This window comes from Agelaius phoeniceus, unplaced genomic scaffold, assembly GCF_051311805.1.
Source record: "Agelaius phoeniceus isolate bAgePho1 unplaced genomic scaffold, bAgePho1.hap1 Scaffold_342, whole genome shotgun sequence".
NCBI lineage: Eukaryota > Metazoa > Chordata > Aves > Passeriformes > Icteridae > Agelaius > Agelaius phoeniceus.
In genome coordinates this window covers 61,071-85,000 of record NW_027509950.1, presented here as the reverse complement: position 1 = coordinate 85,000, position 23,930 = coordinate 61,071, and the positions used below count along the sequence as shown (strand labels likewise).

Sequence of the window (23,930 nt, the reverse complement as noted above, 5' to 3'; positions counted from 1 at the left end):
CTAACCCTAACCCTAACCCTAACCCTAACCCTAACCCTAACCCTAACCCTAACCCTAACCCTAACCCTAACCCTAACCCTAACCCTAACCCTAACCCTAACCCTAACCCTAACCCTAACCCTAACCCTAACCCTAACCCTAACCCTAACCCTAACCCTAACCCTAACCCTAACCCTAACCCTAACCCTAACCCTAACCCTAACCCTAACCCTAACCCTAACCCTAACCCTAACCCTAACCCTAACCCTAACCCTAACCCTAACCCTAACCCTAACCCTAACCCTAACCCTAACCCTAACCCTAACCCTAACCCTAACCCTAACCCTAACCCTAACCCTAACCCTAACCCTAACCCTAACCCTAACCCTAACCCTAACCCTAACCCTAACCCTAACCCTAACCCTAACCCTAACCCTAACCCTAACCCTAACCCTAACCCTAACCCTAACCCTAACCCTAACCCTAACCCTAACCCTAACCCTAACCCTAACCCTAACCCTAACCCTAACCCTAACCCTAACCCTAACCCTAACCCTAACCCTAACCCTAACCCTAACCCTAACCCTAACCCTAACCCTAACCCTAACCCTAACCCTAACCCTAACCCTAACCCTAACCCTAACCCTAACCCTAACCCTAACCCTAACCCTAACCCTAACCCTAACCCTAACCCTAACCCTAACCCTAACCCTAACCCTAACCCTAACCCTAACCCTAACCCTAACCCTAACCCTAACCCTAACCCTAACCCTAACCCTAACCCTAACCCTAACCCTAACCCTAACCCTAACCCTAACCCTAACCCTAACCCTAACCCTAACCCTAACCCTAACCCTAACCCTAACCCTAACCCTAACCCTAACCCTAACCCTAACCCTAACCCTAACCCTAACCCTAACCCTAACCCTAACCCTAACCCTAACCCTAACCCTAACCCTAACCCTAACCCTAACCCTAACCCTAACCCTAACCCTAACCCTAACCCTAACCCTAACCCTAACCCTAACCCTAACCCTAACCCTAACCCTAACCCTAACCCTAACCCTAACCCTAACCCTAACCCTAACCCTAACCCTAACCCTAACCCTAACCCTAACCCTAACCCTAACCCTAACCCTAACCCTAACCCTAACCCTAACCCTAACCCTAACCCTAACCCTAACCCTAACCCTAACCCTAACCCTAACCCTAACCCTAACCCTAACCCTAACCCTAACCCTAACCCTAACCCTAACCCTAACCCTAACCCTAACCCTAACCCTAACCCTAACCCTAACCCTAACCCTAACCCTAACCCTAACCCTAACCCTAACCCTAACCCTAACCCTAACCCTAACCCTAACCCTAACCCTAACCCTAACCCTAACCCTAACCCTAACCCTAACCCTAACCCTAACCCTAACCCTAACCCTAACCCTAACCCTAACCCTAACCCTAACCCTAACCCTAACCCTAACCCTAACCCTAACCCTAACCCTAACCCTAACCCTAACCCTAACCCTAACCCTAACCCTAACCCTAACCCTAACCCTAACCCTAACCCTAACCCTAACCCTAACCCTAACCCTAACCCTAACCCTAACCCTAACCCTAACCCTAACCCTAACCCTAACCCTAACCCTAACCCTAACCCTAACCCTAACCCTAACCCTAACCCTAACCCTAACCCTAACCCTAACCCTAACCCTAACCCTAACCCTAACCCTAACCCTAACCCTAACCCTAACCCTAACCCTAACCCTAACCCTAACCCTAACCCTAACCCTAACCCTAACCCTAACCCTAACCCTAACCCTAACCCTAACCCTAACCCTAACCCTAACCCTAACCCTAACCCTAACCCTAACCCTAACCCTAACCCTAACCCTAACCCTAACCCTAACCCTAACCCTAACCCTAACCCTAACCCTAACCCTAACCCTAACCCTAACCCTAACCCTAACCCTAACCCTAACCCTAACCCTAACCCTAACCCTAACCCTAACCCTAACCCTAACCCTAACCCTAACCCTAACCCTAACCCTAACCCTAACCCTAACCCTAACCCTAACCCTAACCCTAACCCTAACCCTAACCCTAACCCTAACCCTAACCCTAACCCTAACCCTAACCCTAACCCTAACCCTAACCCTAACCCTAACCCTAACCCTAACCCTAACCCTAACCCTAACCCTAACCCTAACCCTAACCCTAACCCTAACCCTAACCCTAACCCTAACCCTAACCCTAACCCTAACCCTAACCCTAACCCTAACCCTAACCCTAACCCTAACCCTAACCCTAACCCTAACCCTAACCCTAACCCTAACCCTAACCCTAACCCTAACCCTAACCCTAACCCTAACCCTAACCCTAACCCTAACCCTAACCCTAACCCTAACCCTAACCCTAACCCTAACCCTAACCCTAACCCTAACCCTAACCCTAACCCTAACCCTAACCCTAACCCTAACCCTAACCCTAACCCTAACCCTAACCCTAACCCTAACCCTAACCCTAACCCTAACCCTAACCCTAACCCTAACCCTAACCCTAACCCTAACCCTAACCCTAACCCTAACCCTAACCCTAACCCTAACCCTAACCCTAACCCTAACCCTAACCCTAACCCTAACCCTAACCCTAACCCTAACCCTAACCCTAACCCTAACCCTAACCCTAACCCTAACCCTAACCCTAACCCTAACCCTAACCCTAACCCTAACCCTAACCCTAACCCTAACCCTAACCCTAACCCTAACCCTAACCCTAACCCTAACCCTAACCCTAACCCTAACCCTAACCCTAACCCTAACCCTAACCCTAACCCTAACCCTAACCCTAACCCTAACCCTAACCCTAACCCTAACCCTAACCCTAACCCTAACCCTAACCCTAACCCTAACCCTAACCCTAACCCTAACCCTAACCCTAACCCTAACCCTAACCCTAACCCTAACCCTAACCCTAACCCTAACCCTAACCCTAACCCTAACCCTAACCCTAACCCTAACCCTAACCCTAACCCTAACCCTAACCCTAACCCTAACCCTAACCCTAACCCTAACCCTAACCCTAACCCTAACCCTAACCCTAACCCTAACCCTAACCCTAACCCTAACCCTAACCCTAACCCTAACCCTAACCCTAACCCTAACCCTAACCCTAACCCTAACCCTAACCCTAACCCTAACCCTAACCCTAACCCTAACCCTAACCCTAACCCTAACCCTAACCCTAACCCTAACCCTAACCCTAACCCTAACCCTAACCCTAACCCTAACCCTAACCCTAACCCTAACCCTAACCCTAACCCTAACCCTAACCCTAACCCTAACCCTAACCCTAACCCTAACCCTAACCCTAACCCTAACCCTAACCCTAACCCTAACCCTAACCCTAACCCTAACCCTAACCCTAACCCTAACCCTAACCCTAACCCTAACCCTAACCCTAACCCTAACCCTAACCCTAACCCTAACCCTAACCCTAACCCTAACCCTAACCCTAACCCTAACCCTAACCCTAACCCTAACCCTAACCCTAACCCTAACCCTAACCCTAACCCTAACCCTAACCCTAACCCTAACCCTAACCCTAACCCTAACCCTAACCCTAACCCTAACCCTAACCCTAACCCTAACCCTAACCCTAACCCTAACCCTAACCCTAACCCTAACCCTAACCCTAACCCTAACCCTAACCCTAACCCTAACCCTAACCCTAACCCTAACCCTAACCCTAACCCTAACCCTAACCCTAACCCTAACCCTAACCCTAACCCTAACCCTAACCCTAACCCTAACCCTAACCCTAACCCTAACCCTAACCCTAACCCTAACCCTAACCCTAACCCTAACCCTAACCCTAACCCTAACCCTAACCCTAACCCTAACCCTAACCCTAACCCTAACCCTAACCCTAACCCTAACCCTAACCCTAACCCTAACCCTAACCCTAACCCTAACCCTAACCCTAACCCTAACCCTAACCCTAACCCTAACCCTAACCCTAACCCTAACCCTAACCCTAACCCTAACCCTAACCCTAACCCTAACCCTAACCCTAACCCTAACCCTAACCCTAACCCTAACCCTAACCCTAACCCTAACCCTAACCCTAACCCTAACCCTAACCCTAACCCTAACCCTAACCCTAACCCTAACCCTAACCCTAACCCTAACCCTAACCCTAACCCTAACCCTAACCCTAACCCTAACCCTAACCCTAACCCTAACCCTAACCCGCGGTGACGTCATGATGACTCATCAAGATGGCGGCCCCCATGTGGTCACGTGGTACGGAATCAATATGGCGGCCCCCATGGGGTCACGTGACCGGTGACCAAGATGGCGGCGGGCGGGAGTCACGTGACTCGACAGCTGGGATGACGGCGAGTGCTCTGTGACGTCATTTACGACAAGATGGCGGCTGGTGACGTCATTTACGACAGCATGGCGGACGTAGGGGGTGACGTCATTTACGGCAGCAAGATGGCGGCCGCGAGGGGGGGTCACGTGGTACAGGGGATCAAGATGGCGGCCGTCGTGATGTCGTGATGACTCATCAAGATGGCGGCGCCCGTACGGTCACGTGGTGGCGTCCAATATGGCGGCGCCCATGGAGTCATGTGACCGGGAACCAAGATGGCGGCCTCCATGCGGTCACGTGATCGGGAACCAAGATGGCGGGCACTGTGATGTCATCCAAGATGGCGGCGCCCATGGGGTCACGTGGTGTCGTACAACATGGCGGCGCCCAGAGGGTCACGTGGTACGGCAGCCAAGATGGCGGCCGCCATTAGGTCACGTGACTGGGGATCAATATGGCGGCCGCCGGGGATCACGTGACCCGGGAGACAAGATGGCGGCGCGTGCTCTGTGACGTCATTTACGGCAACATGGCGGCCGCGAGGTGGTCACGTGGTACGGGGGACAACATGGCGGTCGGTGACGTAATTTACGGCAATATGGCGGCCGTGCGGGGTGACGTTATTTACGGCAAAATGGCGGCCGCGGGGGTGACGTCATTTACGGCAACAAAATGGCGGCCGCGAGGGGGTCACGTGGTGCGGGGGGGCAAGATGGCGGCCGCGACGGGGGCGGTCACGTGGTATGGGGGACAAGATGGCGGCGGGCCGGGTGACGTCATTTATGGCAAAATGGCGGCCGCCGGGACCGGGGTTTTTTTTGGGGTTTTGGGCGGGTTTTGCGCGGTTTTCGCGGGTCGTGTGGGGCCGGAATGGCGTTCCGGTTCCCGTGGGGGTGGTGGCGGTGTGCGCGGGGGTCTGGGGGGCGCGGGGTGGGTGTCCCGGTTTTGATCGGGCGATTGGGGGGGACGCCTGTGCACTGGGGTCCTTTCTGGGGCGTGTCGCGCTGGTGACGTCATCAGGGGCGCGCCGCGGGTGCAGTATGCCTCGGCAGACGGCAGGGGGCGCTGTGCATGCAGTACCGGCCGGCGGGCAGCAGGGGGTGCTGTGCATGTAGTACCGGCCGGCAAGCAGCAGGTGGCGCTGTGCATGTAGTACCGGCCGGCAAGCACCAGGTGGCGCTGTGCATGCAGTACCGGGGTGCAGGCAGCAGGTGGCGCTGTGCATGCAGTACCGGGGTGCAGGCAGCAGGTGGCGCTGTGCATGCAGTACCGGGGTGCAGGCAGCAGGTGGCGCTGTGCATGCAGTACCGGGGTGCAGGCAGCAGGTGGCGCTGTGCATGCAGTACCGGGGTGCAGGCAGCAGGTGGCGCTGTGAGTGCAGTACTCGCGAGTAAACGGCAGGTGGCGCTGTGACTGTATGATCTATATGTAAATGGCATGGGGTGGGGTCCTGGCTTGCAGGGGGTGGGTCTGGCGAGGGGGGCGGCCACGGGGGTGGGGTGTGTGGGATGTAGGGGTGGGAGCAGTATGGGAGGGGTGTGTATGTGGGTGGGGACTACTGATTAGTATTGATTGCTGACAGGTGGGATCCCTATATACTGTATATAGTAAAAAGAAGAAAAACTATATGTCTGGTGCAGCAGTAGGGAATTTCAGGCTCCCGGGGAGTAAATAGTTTGGGTTTTTTAAATTTCTTTTTTTTTTTTTTTTTACTCCCAGGGAGCCTGAAAGTTTTTACTGCTGCTTTTTTAATCTAAAGCTAGAAAGGAAAACAAAGTTAGAAAGACAAGAAAGGAGAAGGAGAGAGAGAGAGAAGAAGAGAGGAGGAGAGGGAGAGAGAGAGAAGAAGAGAGGAGGAGAGGGAGAGAGAGAGAAGAAGAGAGAAGAAGAGGGAGAGAGAGAGAGAGAGAAGAAGAGAGAAGGAGAGGGAGAGAGAGAAGAAGAGAGAAGGAGAGGGAGAGAGAGAGAAGGAGAGGGAGAGAGAGAAGAAGAGAGAAGGAGAGGGAGAGAGAGAGAAGGAGAGGGAGAGAAAGAGAGATGTGAGAGAAGAAGAGAGAGAAGAGAGAAGGACAGAGAGAGAAAAGAGAAGGAGAGAGAGAGAAAAGAGAAGGAGAGAGGGGGAAAAAGGAGAGAGGGGGGAAGAAGGAGAGAAAGAGAAGAGAGAGAAGCAAAGAGTTAGAAAAAATAGAGGGAGAGGAGAAAAGATAGAGAGAGAAGAGCAGAGAACAGGGACAAAGAGAAAGAAGAGAGGAGGAGAGAACAGACAGAGAGGGAGAGGAGACAGAGAGGAAAAGACAGAAGAAAATAAAACAGGAAGACAGAGTGATACAGGAAAAGGAGGGTGGGAGAAGTGAAGAAGGACAGGAGTTGGAAAGGAAAGGGGTTAGGATTAGAGTGAAAGTGAAAACTTAGGAGTGGGGTGAAAAAGGAAAAGACTAAGAGAAAAAAAACACAAACCAAGGAAAAGGAGAACACTGAGAGAAAAAGAAGCAAGAAGACTTAGATTGACAGTGATAAGAAAACAGAAACAAAGGGTTAGAGATAGATGGAAGTTAAGTTAGAAATAGAACAGTAAAGTGAGGAGCAAAAGGAAGAAATACAGTGGAAAGAAATGACAAAACCACACCAAAAAAAGACAGGAGCCACGGTGGGGAAAGGAAGGGCAGGGGGTATCTTTATTAAGGGTGACTCAACTTTATTGAAAGAATGCTTTTATTTATACATCAGCAAAATACATGGAAACAGTGTATACAAGTGCAAGTGCAGATACAATGCATAGACACACTAGTCAAAGTCTAATTTACATACAGAGCAATACAGCAAAATGAAGCAGTTAATGCAAATACAGAGCAGCAATACAGAGCAGCACAGCAAAATGCAGCAGCTAAGGCAAATGCAATACAGAGCAATACACATATTAACACAAAGCAATAACCTTTTTCTATTTTCATTAGATGTTGATTTATTGTGACAGGAAACCCAGAACAACAAAAGCACACAGAAAACAACACTCATCTACCACTAACACCCCCTTCAGCTTACACACAAACTCACCATCACTGCCATCACAACTGCTAAATTACTCCACAGCAATCATTGGTCCTCAGGAACACGGTTCCCAGGTGCCTCCAAAAAATCCTCCTGCCTGACGAAAACCCCGGTCCCTGGACGGTCTGCGCCCAAACTTTGGTGATGAATGTTGCCTCGCAGACCGACCGGGACCCGGGAAAAAAAAACCCAGCCGGGGGGGAAAAAAAAAAAAAACCCCCCGGCTGGGGATTTTTTATTCTAAATTTAAAAATGAATTACAAAACCTGAAAAGCAAAAGTCATATAAGGTTACAACCCTTCAACACACACATACACACACATACACACACACCTCCTTCAGCTTACACACAAACCCACACTGACTCACACCTCAACTGCTCTGCTAACCCCCGGCACGCATTCGCGCCGCTCCTCGGGAACGCGGTTCCCGGGAGCCTCCAAAAAAATCCTCCTGCCTGACGAAAACCCCGGTCCCTGGACGGTCTGCGCCCAAACTTTGGTGATGAATGTTGCCTCGCAGACCGACCGGGACCCGGGAAAAAAAAACCCAGCCGGGGGGAAAAAAAAAAAAACCCCCCGGCTGGGGATTTTTTATTCTAAATTTAAAAATGATTTGAAAAACCTGAAAAGCAAAAGTCATATAAGGTTACAACCCTTCAACACACACACACACACACACCTCCTTCAGCTTACACACAAACCCACACTGACTCACACCTCAACTGCTCTGCTAACCCCCGGCACGCATTCGCGCCGCTCCTCGGGAACGCGGTTCCCGGGAGCCTCCAAAAAAATCCTCCTGCCTGACGAAAACCCCGGTCCCTGGACGGTCTGCGCCCAAACTTTGGTGATGAATGTTGCCTCGCAGACCGACCGGGACCCGGGAAAAAAAAACCCAGCCGGGGGGAAAAAAAAAAAAACCCCCCGGCTGGGGATTTTTTATTCTAAATTTAAAAATGATTTACAAAACCTGAAAAGCAAAAGTCATATAAGGTTACAGCCCTTCAACACACACATACACACACACCTCCTTCAGCTTACACACAAACCCACACTGACTCACACCTCAACTGCTCTGCTAACCCCCGGTACGCATTCGCGCCGCTCCTCGGGAACGGGGTTCCCGGGAGCCTCCAAAAAAATCCTCCTGCCTGACGAAAACCCCGGTCCCTGGACGGTCTGCGCCCAAACTTTGGTGATGAATGTTGCCTCGCAGACCGACCGGGACCCGGGAAAAAAAAACCCAGCCGGGGGGGAAAAAAAAAAAACCCCCCGGCTGGGGATTTTTTATTCTAAATTTAAAAATGATTTACAAAACCTGAAAAGCAAAAGTCATATAAGGTTACAACCCTTCAACACACACATACACACACACCTCCTTCAGCTTACACACAAACCCACACTGACTCACACCTCAACTGCTCTGCTAACCCCCGGCACGCATTCGCGCCGCTCCTCGGGAACGCGGTTCCCGGGAGCCTCCAAAAAAATCCTCCTGCCTGACGAAAACCCCGGTCCCTGGACGGTCTGCGCCCAAACTTTGGTGATGAATGTTGCCTCACAGACCGACCGGGACCCGGGAAAAAAAAACCCAGCCGGGGGGGAAAAAAAAAAAAAACCCCCCGGCTGGGGATTTTTTATTCTAAATTTAAAAATGAATTACAAAACCTGAAAAGCAAAAGTCATATAAGGTTACAACCCTTCAACACACACATACACACACATACACACACACCTCCTTCAGCTTACACACAAACCCACACTGACTCACACCTCAACTGCTCTGCTAACCCCCGGCACGCATTCGCGCCGCTCCTCGGGAACGCGGTTCCCAGGAGCCTCCAAAAAATCCTCCTGCCTGACAAAAACCCCGGTCCCTGGATGGTCTGTGCCCAAACTTTGGCGATGAACGCCGCCTCTCAGACCGACCAAGACCGAGGAAAAAAAAACCCAGCCAGGGGGGAAAAAAAAACCCCCCCCGCTGGGGATTTTTTATTCTAAATTTAAAAATGAATTACAAAACCTGAAAAGCAAAAGTCACATACACAAGGTTAAAACTAGTCAGCATGTGCTCACACACACAGAGACGAGTGGACACAGACACACACAGTCATGTGCTCTCACACACTCTTCCTGCTTACAGGCTCGCTATGGCCCTTACTCGAGATGCTGAAGAACGTGCTTCGACACGTCTTCTGGCTGCCACTCCTTGACGTCGAATGGTAGATTCTGGGGAAATCGGTAGCCTCGAGGACCTGTGAGACGACAGGAATTGGTCAACTTGTGGCTGACAGCTAGGAATTTTCCCCACTCTGGACCAATAAATTTTCTACCCAATATGCCATAAAAGACAGATGAACAGTAAAGTTTTTACAACTGTTCTACCTAACTATGACTACATGCCAGGGCAGGGCAGCTCCAATCATAAGTGGTATATTATAAGTACATAGAATATAAGCAAACGCATACAGTGCAAGTGTACATACAGTGTAAGTAGACACAATACAAGCCGACACAGGTACACGCAATATAAGTATATACAATATAAGCCTATACAATACAAGCCAACACAGGTACACGCAATATAAGTATATACAATATAAGCCTATACAATATAAGCCAACAAAGGTACATGCAATATAGCTACACACAATACAAGCCAACACAGGTACACGCAATATAAGTATATACAATATAAGCCTATACAATATAAGCCAACAAAGGTACATGCAATATAGCTACACACAATACAAGCCAACATAGGTACACACAATATAAGCCAAGACTTGAGATAACTCTGTGGAAGATTAATTGTTGGGCCCCATAGCCTTTGAGAAGATGGAACCTACAGAACAACTGCAGTCACTTGAGGAGGGTGTAAGACGCTCCCTCTAGAAGTCCAAGATAATGGCATGGAAAAAAAACCACTACCAAAGCTGGTAGTGAGAAGGAAGATGGATGAGAAAATCTTGTAATCCTTTCCTGTCTCAAAGAGTAAAAATGTAAAGATGCTAGAATAAGCTATATCTGGGAAGGAATGTGAGTAAAATACTGCCTATATGGCACAAAATAGTGCCTGTAAAGCATCGAGATGTAACAAAGGCCTATGACACGGAAGACAATAGACACAGACTACATAACACGGATGACACAACATAGACACAGATGGCATAACAGAGACACGAGTAAACTGCCTAGCACTTTCAACTTATGGACCCGAGATTCGTAGCGCAAGATGAGCCAGAGGCCAATGATGCCAAAGGAAAGAAAGCCCTATGATGATGGCACGTGATGATGAAACATAACTCCTTAAAAGAAGTTAGTGCCAAAGCAGTTAAGAGGATGCTCGAGAGGCTCAGCGAGCCTAGAGAAGGAAGCCGACTGCCGGGTGACCGTGGCCGTAGCTCCGGACCTGAAGGCGAGCTCCTCGGGGGAAAGATCCGTGACGACGTCAAATCGAGGAAGGCGGACGACGCAAAGTTCCCGAGAACGTGGAGATGGGTTGGAACTGCCCTGCCCGGCAAAGGCTCAGGTGAGGCTGAGGAGAAACCCTCTCCCTTTACTTCCAGAGAGCCTGTCCCGATACAGACCTCTCCGCTAAGCTGACGTGAAATTGCCCCCTGTGATAGTAAAGGTTTTTCCCCTTCTCCAAACCACTGGCCCCGACACTTAGCTTTTGGAAGAGGAGCGGACAAAATCCATCCTCGGTCGCACGTGGACGTTGAGATGTTCTCCGCGTGTGCTTCGGTGTTGCCGTTTCTAAGCTTTGGGTAAGAGCCTCCTCAGGGTACCTAAGACAAAACAGAAAAGGTGACTATTGCCCTCAACAACAGTAATCCCCGGGACTCCTCCGCACCACTCCCCCGGCTCACCTCAAATCTTGATTTGACTCCGGAGGCTGGCCAGAAGATACCTGCAAAGAGAAAAGGTACACGCTTAGCATGCTGCTTCATAACATTCACCTATGAGTCAGCCTGCCTAAACGCCGACTCACCTGCCCTCCTCTGTTCCTTGGCGTACCTAGGGCAGCAACAGCACCTGCAAAGTAACAAAGCAGAAAAGCATGCTGAGATACTGTGAAAACACAACCTCCCAAATCTGACAAATATGCCACACCGATACCTTAAGCTCGCACCCACCTGGCACAGATATGCTCGGCTAGGATAGATTGCAAGCGGACCACCTAAAATTAAAAAAAAAAAAGAGATGCTTAAAGCTGCACCAGAAACTGAGACCTCAGCAATAACAATTGCTTCTGTACACTAGTCAATGCTCACCTCGCCCACTTGGCCTTGACTGCTGCTCTCGGCTTTAACTTCCTAAAAAGAGAGACAAAGAACAATGCTGTAACAGCCACCATTTATGCTTCCTCTACAGAAACAAGTAGTGCCTCACCTGCTTGGGGGAAACCCCTCACCCGGGATGGGGCCCTCTGGCACACATTTAATCCATCTGAATCTGAAAAAAGGTTAGGACAAGAGTCAAACTGTTGCAGGATAACTTAAGAGCTCCAGATATCTTGTGTCCATCTACAAATCCCATCTAGAGTCCAACTACACCCCACATTACAAACTTCAAGTCCCCGGGACTTCTCCTATTGCACCGGGCTACGCGGCAGGGCAGCGCAGCTCCAGCACAAATGTGTGTGCTGACACCCGTGACACGGGACGTGACAGACGACGGGGACGCGACATGGACAGAAATCTCCTGGCAAGGAAAATGGCTGTGAGGACTGAGAGAATGCAAAAGGAGATGACCGAGGTGAAACTGATGGTGGGCTGATGAGGCTCAGAGAACACTGGAGGTAAAAGATGCTAACTGAATGATTTATTCCAAGAACTGCAAAGATGGATGCCCAAGAATCCTACGGCCAGAAGCCTGTACCTGCCCTCACATTCTTACAAGTCCTAGTCCGCCATAATGGATCCTGGCGGGGTATAGCTGTCCATACAGCTCAGAACAAGACCTGAAAAAACAGCTGACTGGATGCTTATAAAAAGAGATGAGAGTCTGAGCTCCCGAGTCAAAAGTTCTATGGCATGGGTGCCAGGCCAAGGAACGCTGAGAGCACAGATGCTAAGACTGGTGCCAAGGTTTCTGGTAGGCCCCTCAAAGGGCTAAGATAAAAGACATGAGACAGCTAAACAAGACATAATGCACAACAGACAAGTGACACAATACACACCGGGACTGCTCTGCCCTGCTCACCTCAGCACGGTGATCAAAAGTGAGATTTTGCTTTTAGGGGGCCTAAGGGGCCACTTCTTGGCTACCCTCGTCTCCATAGCCAACTCAAAACCTCCCCCATCCCAGGAGTGCCGACCCAGCACCTCGCTTTCATCCCCTCTGTGGGTCGTGGCCCTCTACTTATCTCTCGGACATCTGGGGATGCCGGTCCGTGTCGGGTGCGAAGAAAGGCCGCCTCGCCGGCTGGGAAGTTGTGCTGTCACCGGGCTGTTGTCTCTTAGACAGCTATATTAAAGAAAACCAAACATCAGCGCCTGACCTTGGCACCACATCGGCCAAAACCACACAAGTCTGCTACTCACCGTTCTCCTAAGAAGGCCTGGCACCTCGTAACCATAACCCTCTGCCACAGATGTAATTCATCTGCACCTGAAAGAAAGGTAGAACATATGTCAAACACATGCACGATAACTCAAAAGCTGCAAACACCTTATGTCAACCTAGGAATATCATCTAGAGTCCAAGTACAGCCCACATTACAACTTTCAACTCCCCGGGGCTTCTCCTATTACACTAGGCTATGCGGCAGGGCAGAGCAGCTCCGGCACAAATGTGTGTGCTGACACCCGTGACACGGGACACGACAAACAATGGGCACAAGACACAGACAGAAATCTCTAGGCAAGAAGGATGACTGCGAGGACTGAGAAGATGCCAAATGAGATGACCAAGGTAAGACAGACCGATGGCGAGCTGATAAGGCTCAGAGAACCCTGGAGGAAGAAGATGCTAACTGAATTATTTATTCCAAGAACTGCAAAGATGGATGCCCGAGAATCCTATGGTCAGAAGCCTCTACCTGTCCCCACATTCTTACAAGTCCTAATCCATCATAACAGAACCTTGCAGGGTGCAGCTGTCCATACAGCTCAGAACAAGACCTGAAAAGACATCTGACTGGATGCTTACAAAGAGTTGCAATTCTGATGCCTGTCTGAGCTCCCGAGTCAAAAGTTTTATGGCCTGGGTGCCGGGCCAAAGAAACGTGGAGATCGTGGCTGCTAAGAATACTGCCGAGGTTTCTGATAGGCCCCTCAAAGGGCTAAGATAAAAGACATGAGACACCCAACCAAGACATAACGCACGGTAGACAAGTGACACGATACACACCGGGACTGCTCTGCCCTGTGCACCTCAGCACTGTGATCCAAAGTGAGACTTTGCTTTTAGGGGGCCTAAGGGGCCAATTCTTGGCTACTCTCATCTCCAGAGCCAACTCAAGACCTCCCCTCCCCGATCCCAGGAGTCCCAACCCAGCACCTTGCTTTCATTCCCTCTGTGGGTCGGAGCCCTCTACTTATCTCTCGGACATCTGGGGATGCCGGTCCGTGTTGGGTGCGAAGAAAGGCCGCCTCGCCGGCTGGGAAGGTCCTGCTGGCACCGGGCTGGTGTCTCTTAGACAGCTATATTAAAGAAAACCAAACATCAGTGCCTGATCTTGGCAGCCCGTCGGCCAAAACCCCACAAGTCTGCTACTCACCCTTCTCCTAAGAAGGCCCGGCTCCTCAGGTGGCACGCTTCGGGAACGCTCGGAGGCCAACGCCGTCGTCGTGGGGTACACCTGGGTTAAGAAGACAGGAGGCGATGTGGCATTGCTGAAAACTGACTGGACCCTTGGTCCTCCTCCCTACTTCCCTGACTCACCGCAACTCCTCGGTGGTTCCTGACTGCTACCCGGAAGACAGGGCTCATCAGGGTGAAAAATTCGGTCCGTCGGCCAGGTGGGGATGGGAGCTTGGCGTGCTCCGAGTGGATTGCCTAAGGAACAAAAACGAGAATGGAGACTTAGACTTGCGCCCTTGGAATTCAGACCTCAGCAACAAGAAAGGCTACTGCTCACCTTGCTCTCTTGAACTTGACTGCTGGGATCCAGCTATACTTCCTAAAAATAAAGACCAAAAACAGCGCTGTAATAGGGTCACACTTGACACTCCCCCTGCACAGACAAATGGTGACTGACCTGCTATGGGGAACCCCCTCACCCGGGATGGGGTGCTCTGCCATGGATGCAATGCATCTGCACCTGAAAGAAAGTTAGAACATATGTCAAACACCTGCAGGATAACTCAAAAGCTACAAACACCTTAGGTCAATATAGGAATAGCATCTAGAGTCCAAGTACAGCCCACATTACAACCTTCAACTCCCCGGGGCTTCTCCTATTACACCAGGCTATGTGGCAGGGCAGAGCAGCTCCGGCACAAATGTGTGTGCTGACACCCGTGACACGGGACAGACAGGACGTGACAAACAATGGGCACACAACACAGACAGAAATCTCTGGGCAAGAAGGATGACTGCAAGGACTGAGAAGATGCCAAATGAGATGACCGAGGTGAGACCGATGGCAAGCTGACAAGGCTCAGAAAACACTGAAGGAAGAAGATGCTAACTGAATGATTTATTCCAAGAACTGCAAAGATGGATGCCCAAGAATCCTACGGTCAGAAGCCTCTACCTGCCCTCACGTTCTTACAAGTCCAAGTCTGCCTTAATGGATCCTGGCGGGACATAGCTGTCCATACAGCTCAGAACAAGACCTGAAAAGACAGCTGACCGGATGCTTCTAAAGAGACAAGAGAGTCTGATGCCTGTCTGAGCTCCCGAGTCAAAAGTTCTATGGCATGGGTGCCAGGCCAAGGAATGCAGAGATCACAGATGCTAACAATGATGCCAGGGTTTCTGACAGGCCCCACCAAGGCCTAAGGTAAAAGACATGACATATGCAAACAACACATAATACACAAAAGACAAGGGACACAATACACACCGGGACTGCTCTGCCCTGCACACCTCAGCACTGTGATGAAAAGTCAGGCTTTCCTTTTATGGGGCCTAAGGGGCCGCTTCATGGACACCCCCCACCTCCAAAGCAGACTCAAAAACCCCTCCCAGTAATTCCCAAACCAGCACCCTGCTTTCATTCCCTCTGTGGGTCGTGGCCCTCTACTTATCTCTCGGACATCTGGGGATGCCGGTCTCCGGTGCGAAGAAAGGCCACTTCGTCAGCTGGGAAGGTCCTGCTGGCACCGGGCTGTTGTCTCTTAGACAGCTGTATTAAAGAAAACCAAACATCAGTGCCCGATCTTGGCAGCCCATCGGCCAAAACCCCACAAGTCTGCTACTCACCCATGCTCCTAAGAATGCTCAGCTGCTCGGGCCGCACGCTTCGGGCACGCTCGGAGACCGAGGCTGTCGTCACAGGGGGTGCCTGGGTTAAGAGGAGAGGAGGTGATTTGGCATGGCTGAAACCTGAGTGGAACCTGGCTCCTCCTCCCTACTTCGCCTACTCACTGCAACTCCTCGGCAGCTGCTGAAGGCCACCTGGATGGCACCTTTAAATAGAGTTCAGGGTTTCATCACCAGGTCCTGTAATGCATCCGCAGGGCTCACACGTGCAGGGAACCCGGTGCATCGGCCGGCTGGTGACGGGGGCTTGGCAGGCTCCAAGTGGATTGCCTAAAGCACAAAAAAGAGAATGGAAGCTTAGAGCAGCACCAGAAACTGAGACTGGAGCAATAACAGCTACTTCTCTCCACTGCTCACCTTGACTGCTGGTATCCAGACTTAGTTCCTAAAAAGAAAGAAAGAACAGAGCTGTAACAGAGTCACCACATACACTTCTGCTGCAGAGACAAATGGTGCCTCACCTGCTCGGGGGAAACCCCTCACCCGGGATGGGGCCCTCTGGCACACGTTTAATCCATCTGAATCTGAAAAAAGGTTAGGACAAGAGTCAAACTGTTGCAGGATAACTTAAGAGCTCCAGATATCTTGTGTCCATCTAGAGTCCAACTACACCCCACATTACAAACTTCAAGTCCCCGGGACTTCTCCTATTGCACCAGGCTATGTGGCAGGGCAGAGCAGCTCCGGCACAAATGTGTGTGCTGACACCCGTGACACGGGACAGGACGTGACAAACAACGGGAACACGACACGGACAGAAATCTCCTGGCAAGGAAAATGGCTGCGAGGACTGAGAAGATGCAAAAGGAGATGACCGAGGTGAGACCGATGGTGAGCTGATGAGGCTCAGAGAAACCTGGAGGAAGAAGATGCTAACTGAATGATTTATTCCAAGAACTGCAAAGATGGATGCCCAAGAATCATACAGCCAGAAGCCTCTACCTGCCCTCATGTTCTTTCGCGTCCTAGTCCGCCATAATGGATCCTGGCGGGACATAGCTGTCCATACAGCTCAGAACAAGACCTGAAAAGACAGCTGACCGGATGCTTCTAAAGAGACAAGAGAGTCTGATGCCTGTCTGAGCTCCCGAGTCAAAAGTTCTATGGCATGGGTGCCAGGCCAAGGAATGCAGAGATCACAGATGCTAACAATGATGCCAGGGTTTCTGACAGGCCCCACCAAGGCCTAAGGTAAAAGACATGACATATGCAAACAACACATAATACACAAAAGACAAGGGACACGATACACACCGGGACTGCTCTGCCCTGCACACCTCAGCGCTGTGATGAAAAGTCAGGCTTTCCTTTTATGGGGCCTAAGGTGTCCGCTTCATGGACACCCCCATCTCCAAAGAAGACTCAAAAACCCCTCCCGGTGGGTCCCTACCCTGCGCCCCGCTTTCATCCCCTCTGTGGGTTGTAGCCCTCTACTTATCTCTCGGACATCTGGGGATGCCTATCCGTGTCAGGTGCAAAAGAAGGCAGCCTCAACATCTGGGAAGTTCCTGCTGGCACTGTTGTTCAACAACTCCCTGTTGTTTCTTAGTCAACTACATGAAAGAAATCCAAATATCAATGCATGATGTTTGCAGCACACTGGCCAAAACCCAACAATTCTGCTACTCACCGTTCTCCTAAGAATGCCTGGCTCCTGGGGCCGCACCCTTCGGCTGCGCTCCGAGGTTGATGCCATTGTCACGGGGTAAGCCTGGGTTAAAAGGAGACGAGGTCATGTGGCATTGCTGAAACCTGAGTGGACCCTAGCTCCTCCTCCCTACTTCCCCGACTCACCGTGACTCCTGACTCCTCGGCCCGTGCCCAAGGCTACCCTGGTGACACCTTTATATAGAAAAGGCAGAGGCTTCATCAACGAGTCCCATGATTCTTCCGCAGGGCTCGAGAGAGCGGCACACCCGGTGCGTCTGCCGGTTGGTGACTGGGGCTCGGCGTACTCCGAGTGGATTGCCTAAAGCGCAGAAACAGGAACGGATGCTTAGAGTTGCACCGGAAAGTGAGACTGGAGCAATAACAACTAACTGCTTCTGTACGCTACTCAATGCTCACCTTGCCCACCTCATCTTGACTGCTGATATCCAGCTTTACCTCCTGAAAAGAAAAAGAACAGTGCTGTAACAAAGTCACACTTTACACTCCCCCTGCAGAGACAAACGGTGACTGACCTGCTCGGGGGAACCTCCTCACTCAGGATGGGTGGATGGATTTTTCCCTGGATTTTATCCTTCTGCGTCTGAAAGAAAGTGAGGACAAAAGTCAAAGGGCTGTGGGATAACTTCACAGCTCCAAATATCTTCTGTCTATCTAGGAATATCATCTAGAGTCTGGCAACACCCCACAAACTGCAAGTCCATGGGACTTGTCCTGTTGCAGCAGGCTATGCGGCAGGGCAGGGCAGAGCAGCTCCGGCACAAATATGTGCAGACACCCATGACACGGAACGTGACAAACAGGGGGACAACAAACAACACATTATGCTTGTGGTGAGGGTCTCGAGGGGAAAAGGCAAAAGGGACCCCAAAGACACGCTAGGTAACATGGTACACCGGACAACACGACGTGGACCGGAACTGTTCTGCGCTGCCTGCCTGAAAGCTGCCGTCAAAAGTAGAGCCTCTCCCTTTAGATGTCCTAAGAGGCCCCTTGGAGAAGATTGCTTTTCCCTCTGCTAATTTTTAAATCTGTCCCAGGAACTCCCAACCCACTACTCTCCCATCATCCCATCTCCAGGCCGTGGCCCTGACTTATCTTTTGGATGATCGGTGATGTGGATCCACGTTGCGCCTGAAATGAGTCTGCCTCGGAGGGCCCCGTGATCGCCTGTTAGCCTCTCGGTCAGCTACAATAAAGAAAAACAAAACCAAAGTATGAGTACAGAGGTATGTGGGCCAAATCCCAGCAAGTCAGCTACTTGCCCTCTCCTGAGTGTGCCTGGCTCCTTCAGGCTCCTGCTTCATCCTGATTTCAAGGCTATGGCCATTATTGTGAGTGACACCTGGGTTAGAGAAAGGCAAAGTTAAATGGCATTCCTGTGAGTGCAGTGGATGACCTTGTGTGCTGTAAGACGTGGGAATGCCTCTGCTCGGCTTCTAAAAGGCCTTGGGTGGGGGGCTCAAATAAACACCCTTTCTCACCCTGCTGCCTTCAAAACCACCCCCCCAACAATAACTCCTAACTGGATACCTGCTCAGCCTCCCTCTCCTAGTCACAATCCTCAACTCACCTGAAGCCTCAATCTCAAACATCATCTTGGACGCTGGGCAGATCCCTCCTGTGACACAACGAATCTGCTGAAAAAAGTGTTGTAATTAACACAACCTGGAGCCTCTGGAAGCTGCACTCCTCCTAAAAAAAAAAATACAAAACAAAATCAGAACAAAACCAGAAATTACAAATGCACTTCACCACCCCTAAACACAAAACCCAAAATCATGAACTTAAATACGCCCTGTATTCTATGCTGTTTTCTTCACAGTATCTTCAAAGCCTCTGTTGCTTTAGATACCCAGAAACACCTGCTGAAAACAAGCTGAAATAAGCTGAAAGAGCCTCTTGACTGAAATGAGAGGAGAGCTTTTATCCCAGCACCTCCCAGAGGGGGAATGAAGGCCCTGAGCAAAGGCTGGGGTTAATATACCCCTGATGGTGCCCGCCTCTCGTTCCCGTGGCACCCGGGAAAAGGGAGGGGGCTGATCCCACCGGGTATAAAAACCCTCAGAGCAGCTGCTGCTGTTTGGCTCCTCTGACTTGAAGTCAAGGGGAGTAAAGGGCTTGTTATAGAAGAAAACTCTTCAGAAAAATAACAGTGCTTTCTTTTTTTGCAACAACTACTTGGAGTAAAAGGGCAGGAAACTGATAAGAAATAAAAGTTTCTGTTTAGGCAGCATAACTAGATAAATTGGGCAATTTGCTGTTAACTTACATAATTATTCCTTAGTGGCTACTAAGTAGTACTTCATGTATGACTATGCTGGGTGGAAAAGAATGCTTATGATATGAATAGTCTAAGTCTCCTTGGGACCTCTAATTAGGCCTATCTACATTATAAGTAAAAATAAGAAAAATAAAAGCTTCCCAGGCAGTGTAAGGGTTAAGTGTATGCCAGGCTCACCCTGCTCTGAGATACTTGGTCCTATGGCACAGAAAGAAGGGCCGTGAAATGTAGTTTTAAACCCTTAAAATGCTGAAAAAGGCAGAGCTTCCTTCCAGTGCACCCCTTAAACAGAGGAAATGGGGCAGTTACCTCTACTGAAACTAATACAATAGCAAATAAATAGCTTCTGCCCTTTAATTTATTCTCCTTAATACTGGGAAAAGAGGGGTTTTCATCACTTTAAATCTCTCCAGTGATGAAAAAAGAGGGATTTTTCCCTCAGTTCAAACTCTTATGGAGGGATAGCTGGGCTTCTCCCTCAATTTAGGCCTCAGGACAACAAAAAGGGGCTGGCTACCCTTAATTCAAACCCATAAGAAACATTGGCAAGATTTTCCCCTTCTACTTAAACTGGAAAATAATAGAAAATGAGGACTCCCTGTCAATTAACACCCCTGACAGCATAAAAAAGGCAGGGGTTCTTTCAACTGAGACCATTAAAATTGCAGGGGAAGCAGACTTCCTCCCAGTTTGAACAGAAAGAATAAAGGAAAAGGAAGCTTTTTCCCTTTTTTCTAAACCCTTTTTCTCCTAATAACTCCTCTCCTGTCTGGGAGTGCTGTGGAGGGTCTGGGGGCCCTGGGGAGGGACTGACACAGTAAAAGGGGAAAGTTGAAAGCCCTCTCCTGGAGCCCCACATGCTGCCTGGCCTGCTCAGATGCTGCCCCTTGGCAAAAGGGCTCTTCCCTTGGCGTTTTCTCAAAGTGTTGCTCCGTGCCCGGGTGGGTCTGGCTGCTCCCTAGTCCGTGCTGGATGCTCCGACCGTAGTTCCTGGAGGGACCCTTGGGATGCCCCTGTTAGCCCCTCTGGACTAGCAGCTCCCTGTGCGGGTGTGCCTGGGTAACCCTCTGAAAGCAGCTGGGCACACGGGGGCTGCTAAACCTTGGAGTGGGCTTGAGGTGAAGAAAGGTCCTGTGAGGAGTTCCTTCCCCTGCACAGCCCTTCGTCTGCCCCTGAAACCATGGGGTGCCAGACTTTCCTTTCTAAGGAAATTAACCATCTTTCCTCTCTGTGTGCCCGTGGCCGAAACTGTGATTCGGCCTCCAAAACTGCAGAGAACGATTTCTCACGGACCGCGGCTGCCGACGCCGAGAACTCTCGCCGCCCTTGGAGTGCCACGTGCCTCCTGCGAACGGACGTCGACGCGCAGCGGGGGTGAGTTTGGCTTTACGGGGAAGAGGGCCAGTGCAGGATTTCTCCGGGAGCAAAGCTGCCCCTGCCGAGAACTCGGGCTGCCCTGGCAGTGCCGAGCACCTCCTGCAAACTGGCGTCGGGATATGCGGGGGGTGAGTTTTTCTGTGCAGAAGTTCTCCCAGACCAAAGCTGAGAGCATCTAACCCTAACCACAACAACTTAGCTGGGTCTAAAACTTACAGCCTTCGGACTGGCAGCGTGGGACCCGACCCGCTGTGCCGCTGCTGGCCCCTTGCTAAAGCATTCCGCTGCAGTCCTAAAACTCTGCCTTTTCGGAGGGTGTTTTCTCTGACCCTGACCATAATCTTCCAAATATGCTAAAGACTCATAAAATGGCTTTGAAAAAGCCCCAACAATACCCTAAGTAGTCCCAGAAAAGTCCCTTCCAAAATCTCCTAAATACCTTTAAAAGTCCTGGAAAGAAACCTCACAAAGACGTGCTCAGTCTCCGAACTCTACCTCTTGCTGTCTAGCCCACAGATGTCATCCCTACCTTTTTGCAGTGGGTCTGTTGTCCTCTGAGGGTTCTGTCATTGTGCTGCTGTGTGAGGGTTGCTGTCTGGTCTCGCTGTTAGGGCTGCTGTGTTGTGCTGCTGTTGGGGGAAAAGGCTGTTTTTAGGGGGGCTGCTTAGGCTGAGGTTAGGGCTGGGGTGAGGGGTGGTACAGCTGTACCCTGTACCCCTGATCTCCACTGGACTGTCCAGCCCTCAAGCCCTCTCCCTTTACCCCTCAACCGGTCCCTCTGCCCCCCAGCCCTCAGCTCCTGTGTGTCACCCTTGACCCCTCTCCTTTGCCCCTCAGCCCCCAGCTTCTCTGTGTCACCCTACAGCTGCCCCTGCCACCCTCAGCATCTCTGTGTGTCACCCGCTGTCTCCTCTCCCTGTTCCTCCCTCAGCTCCCAGCCTCTGTCACCCTCAGGCCCCCACAGTGCCCCTCAAGCTGCCCCTCAGCCTCCATGTGTTGTGCCATGAAAAGACCCTAAAAAAAACTAAAAATTCCCTGAAAACCTCCTAATCTTCAAAATGTCCTAAAAACCCCATGAAAACCTAAAAACAGCCTCAGAATGCTGTTAGAATACACTGGAAATATCCTACTTTTAAAAAAACCCTAAAAATCCCCAAAGAACCTTGAGAAATCCCTAAATATACCCTAAATAGTCCAAAAAGAGCTCAAACAATACCCCAAAATCCTTAAAATACCCTGATAAGATCCTAAATAACCTAAAAATTTCCTCAAAAACCCTAAAAATACCCTAACCCTAAAAAGTCCTCCACATACCCTCAATAGTCCTAAAAAAACCCCAAGAATACCCAAATCCCCCCCCAAACAATTCTTAAAAGTACTAAGGAAGTCCTTAAAATACCCTAACAAAATCTTTTAAAAGCCCTGAAAAAGCCCTAAAAGTATCCTAAACGTTACCAGAAAATTCCTGGAAAACTCCTCCAAAAAAGCCCTAAAATATCCTTTTAAAGCCATGAGAAAAACCCTAAAAAAAAAAACCCTAAAAAACTGCTCAGCACCCAACTCCTACCTGTCACTCTCTAGACCACAAACATCATTGCTACCTTTTTATTAGGGTTGCTGCCTGCAGCTGCTGGGAGAGTTCTGGGGATGTCCCAGCATTGGGGTTACTGCCTTGTGCTGCTGTTGGGGAAAACTGGGGTCCTAAGGGTGCTCTTTAGGGTGACCTTGGGGTTGGGTTGAGGGCTGCTGCACCTGTACCCTAACCCTACCTGGTACCCTGTGTCTTTTGTACCCCTAACCCTCAGTGTGAGCTCTCCATCTGTCAAGCCTCCCCCTCCTCAGCCCGCAATGTCTGCGTGCCACCCCGAAACCTTTGACATTGTCCCTCGGCCCCCTGGCCTCCACCGTGCACTCTCCACCTGGTTAGGGGTGGTGTGAGGGGTGGTTCACCTGTCACCCTCAAGCAGCCCCCACTTTGCCCCTCAAGGCATCTGCTTCCCCTCACTCTCTTTTTGTCACCCTCAATTTCCCCACTCCCAGCCTCTCAGCATCTCTGTGCCACCCTGGAGCCTCCCAGTTGCTCCTAACGCCCCCTTCTGCCTCTCAGCTCCCCCCATCCTCTGTGTCACTCTCCAGCCCCCTCCCCTCAGCCCGCAGCCCCTTGTGACACCCTGCAGCCCACAGACGTTGTCCCTGCCTGTCTCGCTTGGGTGTTGTCCTGCTGCGAGAGCTGCGCCGTCCTCCGAGGGTTCGGGCTCCTGCGTGCTGCTGCAGGGGACTCACGGGTGGGCGGTGGGTGAAGTAACGGATGGAGCGGGAAGTGTGGTGGGACGGGTTAAGAGCGGAGTGAGGGATGGAGCAAGGGCGGGCTGGAAAATAGAGTAGGGTTAGGGGTGGAGAAAGGGACGCAGCAGCAGGGGGGTGAGGAGGTGACTGTTAGGAGGAAGCGTAACTCCGTAACTCCAAGACCGAGTCTGCAGCCAACGAGAACTCTGAGTGACTTGGGAGCGGTGAACGTCTTCGGCAAACTGATGTAAGGAAACTGGGGTGATGAGTTTAGTTTCCCTTGGAAAAGGGATGGCATCTGTGTCCGTGGGCCTGCACCCTGCCCGGGACCTTTGATCTCGAGTGGGCTGCCACCTCTTAAAATTCCAAACATCGCAGGTTGGAACAGGGGGTTGGAAATTTTACTCGGGGTAGAAACCAATTTTGGATTTAGCTGAAGTCTGCTGGTGAAACTTGTGTAGTCTGTTAATCGGTGTGCT

The 23,930-nt window shown here is 50.7% G+C and overlaps 4 long non-coding RNA genes across 6 annotated transcripts; all 4 read right to left on the bottom strand.

The window, feature by feature from the left end:
* Window positions 1–9,046: 9,046 nt before the first annotated feature.
* LOC143693160 (uncharacterized) lies at window positions 9,047–12,025 on the bottom strand. 3 transcript variants are annotated; one of them, XR_013180669.1, is made up of 6 exons: window positions 11,678–12,025; window positions 11,540–11,583; window positions 11,395–11,438; window positions 11,273–11,313; window positions 10,813–11,191; window positions 9,047–9,655 (listed from the first exon to the last, which is right to left on the bottom strand). It is a non-coding gene; the product is annotated as an uncharacterized LOC143693160 (long non-coding RNA). The 3 variants fall into 3 exon arrangements; XR_013180668.1 differs by having other exon boundaries at window positions 9,049–11,191; window positions 11,678–11,719; window positions 11,796–12,025; XR_013180667.1 differs by having other exon boundaries at window positions 9,049–11,191.
* Window positions 12,026–12,041: 16 nt separating this feature from the next.
* Window positions 12,042–14,531, bottom strand: LOC143693158 (uncharacterized). Its single transcript, XR_013180665.1, has 5 exons — window positions 14,488–14,531; window positions 14,292–14,405; window positions 14,128–14,208; window positions 12,950–14,050; window positions 12,042–12,872 (listed from the first exon to the last, which is right to left on the bottom strand). It is a non-coding gene; the product is annotated as an uncharacterized LOC143693158 (long non-coding RNA).
* A 91-nt stretch (window positions 14,532–14,622) lies between these two features.
* On the bottom strand, window positions 14,623–16,267 carry LOC143693159 (uncharacterized). The gene is made up of 4 exons (XR_013180666.1): window positions 16,194–16,267; window positions 15,942–16,106; window positions 15,777–15,858; window positions 14,623–15,699 (listed from the first exon to the last, which is right to left on the bottom strand). It is a non-coding gene; the product is annotated as an uncharacterized LOC143693159 (long non-coding RNA).
* Window positions 16,268–16,459: 192 nt separating this feature from the next.
* Window positions 16,460–18,226, bottom strand: LOC143693157 (uncharacterized). Its single transcript, XR_013180664.1, has 5 exons — window positions 18,020–18,226; window positions 17,904–17,945; window positions 17,631–17,805; window positions 17,467–17,547; window positions 16,460–17,389 (listed from the first exon to the last, which is right to left on the bottom strand). It is a non-coding gene; the product is annotated as an uncharacterized LOC143693157 (long non-coding RNA).
* Between the last annotated feature and the right edge of the window lie 5,704 nt (window positions 18,227–23,930).